Source organism: Lycium barbarum, chromosome 11, assembly GCF_019175385.1.
Source record: "Lycium barbarum isolate Lr01 chromosome 11, ASM1917538v2, whole genome shotgun sequence".
Classification (NCBI taxonomy): domain Eukaryota; kingdom Viridiplantae; phylum Streptophyta; class Magnoliopsida; order Solanales; family Solanaceae; genus Lycium; species Lycium barbarum.
This window is the reverse complement of record NC_083347.1, coordinates 114,547,864-114,553,748: the sequence shown is the minus strand read 5'-3', so window position 1 is coordinate 114,553,748 and position 5,885 is coordinate 114,547,864. Positions and strand designations below refer to the sequence as shown.

Below are 5,885 nucleotides of genomic sequence, written 5' to 3'. Positions count from 1 at the left end.
TATCCATCGGTTTCCGTCCATCGTTTTTTTCGCTTGTTTTTAGTAGTGATAATTTTTGTAGTTTCTGTTATTTCTAATTTATTTCTAAGGTCTAGTGTATTTTACTTAGTTGATAGACTACCTCGGTTTTAATCGACAGAATCCATCGGTCTTTGTTTCCGAGACACTATTTTCTGACATTATCAAGTCTGTAGGTTTTTCCTCTGTTTTTTCCTATAACCGACTGATGTCCGTCGGTTTTATCCTGAGGTATTTGGCCTTTTCTTTAGTAATGCGTACACCCAAATGTGAGTTCTCGCTAATTTTTTCATAGTTCTCGTCAAATCTAACAAACAGAGTTTGATGAATATTTTGTCGGAGACTAAAAGTGTTAACATTTGGCGAACTTAAAGGACCAAAATTGTTAAGTGCATACTTAAGGGACTATTTTTAACCAACCCTCATAGTTGAGGGACCATTTTGGTTAACTTGTGGCAAACTTAAAGGACCAAAACCGTTAAGTGCATAGTTAAGGAACTATTTTGAACCTACTCTCATAGTTAAGGGACCATTTATGTCCTTTTTTCATACAAGCCCTGTGTCACGTAACTACTTATTTTTATTTATAAAATAAATATGCACGACGTCGTTTATGTTGGCTGCATAACAGGCTATTGCATTAAATTAACATTTCTGCAACTTAGGACTCTAAAAAGCTAGGGTTTCTCCTCTTCCTCAACGAAGTTTCAAATCAAGCTAATATATTGAAGTTTTCAAACAAATTTCTCAGAGCTATGTACGGTCAAAGAGGGTAAGTTTTACCTAATTACCTTTTGTGGATAAAATTAAATGCTTTGCTCATAACGTGAACTGGGGCTTTTATTCTGTTGACGTGTTTATTAGCCTTATTATTTATGTGTTTTCCTTTCTATTTATGCTGATTTGACTGCTGCTTGATTTTAAGAATTATGTGGGACAAATTTTGGATTCGGTCGTTATTGGTATATGTCAGTCGAAGTCGATCAAACTATGGCTACTGATTTATCATACCGCAAAATATTGAATCATACCGAATTAATTTGGTATGATAATGGTATAGTTTTTTTTAAAAAAAAAAAAAAAAAAAACTAAAATTAGCGAACCTAAGTTGCTAATACCGTACTCCATGCCCATCCCTATGCACAACAGGCCTTTGCATAAATGCTTTGTTGATGACGTGAATTGGGGCCTTTTGTTCTGTTGACGTGTCTTTCCGCTTTAATACTCCGATTGCGTTGTTTTTCTTTCCTTGTATGTTAATAATTTGATGCGCGTTTAGTGAATTATTCGATTATTTTGTTTGAAACGGGATAGGGAATTCAAAGAAATTGAAGATGAATAGAAAACAATAAAAGGATAGGAAGATTAAGACAATTGTTTGGGGTAAACGCACACCTAAGTAATTAATTACCTAGACATATGTAAATTCAACCAGTAATCTTGAATCTAGGATAAATGGAAAGAAATGTTTAATCTAGAACTGAAATGCAATCAATTAACTCAAAGAAACAATGAAGAGAATACAACAACAAAAACAACAACAATAGACCCAGTGTAATCCCATAAAGTGGGACCTGGAGAGGGTAGAGTGTATGCAGATCTTACCTCTACCATGGAACGTAGAGAAAACAATGAAGTGAATCTAGGAACTAATTAGATTAAGCAGGCGTTTGGCCATAGAAACCAAAAACTTTTTCGCTTTTTTTGGGATTTTGGAGTTGGAGTCGTGCTTGACCATAGTTTTTGAAATTGTATTTTTGTTGTTGAAATGTAGTTGTTTTGGTTGTGAAAAAAGTGAAAAACTTGAAAAACAAGTTTTTCTTATTTTTCAAATTCTGGAATACAACTTCAAGTTGTATTTGGAATTTTCATGGCCAAACGCTGATTCCGGAAAAAAGTGAATAATTCTTATGGCCAAACAGGACCTAACATTCAAATGCGAGATTTAATCCAAAGGAAGAAGAGATATGAACTCATACATTGCCCACTTGTAGTAATTGAAGAGAGGTTCAAGAGGTGGTATGGGAAAATCCCCAATATTCAAAGGAGTAATCATACACTCATCATCTAACATAATCTATCTCTCAAAAGAAAGATCTAATAATCTATTTATACTAAGGTTCATTATTCTAAGCAAAATACTAAAATACCCTTTAATTTTAGGGCTTCTTACTTGAAGACCAAAGACATGAGTCTTCTTTCTTTTTTTGGGCTTCTAATTGTCTTGGGCCTCGTTCTCCACTCTTTAAATATCCACATAATCATATTGTTGATCTTGAAGTTAAAAATAAGCATCTAATCTCACTCGTATCCCATCAGTAAGTTTACCTAATTCCTTTTTGTTGATAAAATTAAATGCTTTGCTTATGACGTGAGTTGGGGCTTTTCTTCTGTTTAGGTGTTTTTTTTTTTCATTTTAGTATGTTGATTTTATGCGCGTTTACTGAATTGTCGATTATTTGCTTGCTTACTGCTTGATACTAAGAACCATGTAGGAAATTTTTTGGGATTCAGTCATTATTGGTGCACACTTTTGTAGGGAAACAATCGATTTTTGTACGGCAAATTATTCTTATAGAATGTAATGGGCAGTACCGCAGTAGAGTGAATATAGAAGATTCACACCATTAACCATAACTAGTTTGAAATTGGGATCTGAGACTTAATTGATTCATTGATTTCCTTGTTTTTCTTTCTTTTTTATGTTGATTTGATGTGCTTTTATTGTTCGATTATTTGTTCGACCGCTCTTGATTCTAGGAACCGTGTAGGACAAATTTTGGAATTTGGTCATTATTGGTGTAAACTTTTGTAGCGACGAAAGGATGTAGTAACTTTAAAAAGGCAAATTATTCTTATTAAAATGTAATGGGCAGGAATGGAGTAAAAAGAGTTAATATAGAACTTTGATACCCCGCAACCTTAATTAGTTTGGCATTGAGATTTGAGACTTAATTGATTGACTGACTTTATGCCTTTAAAACACCCCCTTCCCAAGAATATGAAAAGAAAAAGGAAAGGCCTTTCTATCTGGTGGAACAGGGAGCTTGATATGTCTTTGATTTTTTCTTCCTTCTCCTTTTTTGGAAGAATGGGGTGATGGGACGATATACTTGTTTCTCTGTTACTTATTTTCCATGTCTGACATTTAAACTTTAATTCAGGAAATAATACCTTGCGTTAAGATTCTCCTTTCTTTTTCCTCGACCTAAATGTAAGAACAAAATGTTCGTCCTTAATAAGTTCTCATTGTTATCTGTCCTTTAGGTGGTTGTTCGTTTAGTAATATCAATTTGCTAAATTAAGTTTCTCTTTCTCAACATAAGAACCTCATACATGAAATGTTTGACCTGTTAAGTTCACGTAGTTATCACATTTTAGGGGGTTGTGGTACCAACGTAAAGTTCATGATCATTGTAGAGTTTTAAGTTGCCATATTCTGTTGCTTAGTTAAGACTTCCTCCGCTTTAAGGATTTTAGGCGATTTCCCCCTTCTGACTGATAGCTAGAAGAGTTTTTAATTAATTGATAGTCTATTAACGTGGTTACCTGGATTGTGGGTTATGTGGATGAATTTGTTTCTGTTGCTAGAGATTTTGAACTAGAAAGGGACAGAAAATACCTCCTTTCATGGAAGAGTTTTTTTTTTCTCTCCTTCAAGTGTATGCTTTGGGCTTAATCCCGAGATGTCTCTTATTTGCTATGTTCATTTCTGTGTTAATTATGTTAATATGCGGTAATTAGTTATTATGTTTTCGGGATGCATGTGAAATGCCGTGATTTCTTTTTAGAATAAGTGGTATTCGAAACTAGGTTGTAGGAAACATATGGGTTGGGCTTGGTTTTATTAACAAGGTTGAGTGGGGGATTTTTCCTTTTTTTTGGGTATGAATAATTGAAGGGCAATGTTGGGGAGCGGGGGGGGTTTCGCACGGGTACGAGATCGGATCAAAGAGACCAAGAATGATGGAATCAAATCCCTACTTCGCAGTGAGCAGCGGCGCTAGCAGTTATCACCAGCCTTATGGCTATGGCGGCAGCAGCAGCAGATTCCAGCCCTCTGGATTACCTGTTGTTCGTTTGAGGGGTCTTCCGTTCAACTGCACTGACATTGACATTCAGAAGTTCTTTGTTGGCCTGGATATTGTCGATATTTTCCTGGTCAACCAGGGTGGACGATTCTCTGGGGAGGCTTTTGTTGTCTTTGCTGGTCACATGCAAGTTGATTATGCTCTTCAAAGGGACAGACAAAATATGGGGAGGAGATATGTGGAAGTTTTCAGCTGCAAGAAGGAAGACTATTACCAAGCTATAGCTGCTGACGTGAAGGAAGGAGGTTACGATTATGAATACCGTTCCCCCCCACCATCTCGACGAAAGAAGTCCGTGAACAAAGATGGTTTGGAGTACACTGAGATATTGAAATTGCGAGGTCTTCCATACAGTGTTAGAAAAACAGATATTGCCAGGTTTTTCGGTGAGGAATTTAATGTTACACCTGACAAGGTACACATTGCACACCGCTCTGATGGAAAAGCTACTGGAGAGGCCTATGTGGAATTCACCTCTGCTGAAGAGGCCAAGAAAGCTATGTGCAAGGACAATATGAAGATTGGATCGAGGTATATTGAGCTATTTCCTTCGCATCCAGATGAAGCTAGACGAGCCGAGTCAAGGTCACGAAAGTGATGCCAAATATTTCTGCAGTGTAGAGCATTTTTAAGCATCATATATTTTCTTCAGCTGTTTCTTTTGGGGAGGAATAGTCTTGCAGTTTTTAAAGATCGTCGTCTTTGATTACTGTCATTACTGTATGATTTTCTCTTTGGAGTGTTGGGAGGGAGGGGTTTGTACCCATAATAAGTATGTTTTCCTGGACAAATTGATATGAACAGGTTTTATAATTTGTGGTTCTCACTCTTGGCTATCTTAGTTTTGGGTTTTGATTAATTTTCTTTGAACTCTTCTTCATCCATTGATTTTCTATTTTTGAATTTTCTTTTGGTTTTTACGAGGATGGGATGGATTAGACTTGATTACTGTCGTTACTGTATGATTTTCTTTTTAGGGGAGGGGGAGGAGGGTGTTTAGTTCCCAACAAAGTGCAATATTTTTTGCCTTGGGCGATGTCTTACTATCGAACGTGAAATGCACTGCAAAATGTGGTAAGATGGTTGCAATTTCTCCGCCTTTAATCAGAGATTTTGATCAGAGTCTAGTGAATGGATAACCTTTTGATAGGAAGCGCGTTATTTCCTCTCGTAGGAGTGAATTCGCAATAGTTGGGTCGGTAGGTCCGCCTTTAATCAGAGATTTTGATCAGAGTCTAGTGAATGGATAACCTTTTGATAGGAAGCGCGTTATTTCCTCTCGTGCGAGTGAATTCGCAATAGTTGGGTCGGTAGGCTTTAGATACCAAATGGTTGAACAAATTATTCAAACGCTCGTATAAATTTGGATATACTGTGCTTATAAAAAAAGAAAAATTAAGTTTGCAAGAAACATTATGGGCAAAACGTATCGATGGTTAACTTTTCAAACTTCTACAAAGAAAAGTGTACTTTATAGAGAAACAACAATCTTTTCAAGAAAGTGAAGTTTCCCTTCACATTATCATTTGTTGACCACTTTGGCTTTGGCATACAACAAACATGATACGATAAGGCCCACTTTTTCTACTGAGTGGAATTGAGAATTTTACCTAACAGATCAGTAATTAAATCTTATCTTCACAAATAACATAACTTTTGAGATGTTTGAGAAATAGCAATTCTTGTAACATTTATAGCATTTTAACTTTTAAGATCTTCTAATAACTAACTATTTAAACATGTAGAAATCTTCCCCAATCTTCCCCTTTCTCTCTC

General features: G+C 36.0%; 1 pseudogene; it reads left to right on the top strand.

The window, feature by feature from the left end:
• Window positions 1-712: 712 nt before the first annotated feature.
• On the top strand, window positions 713-4,950 carry LOC132616472 (uncharacterized; annotated as a pseudogene).
• Window positions 4,951-5,885: the final 935 nt, after the last annotated feature.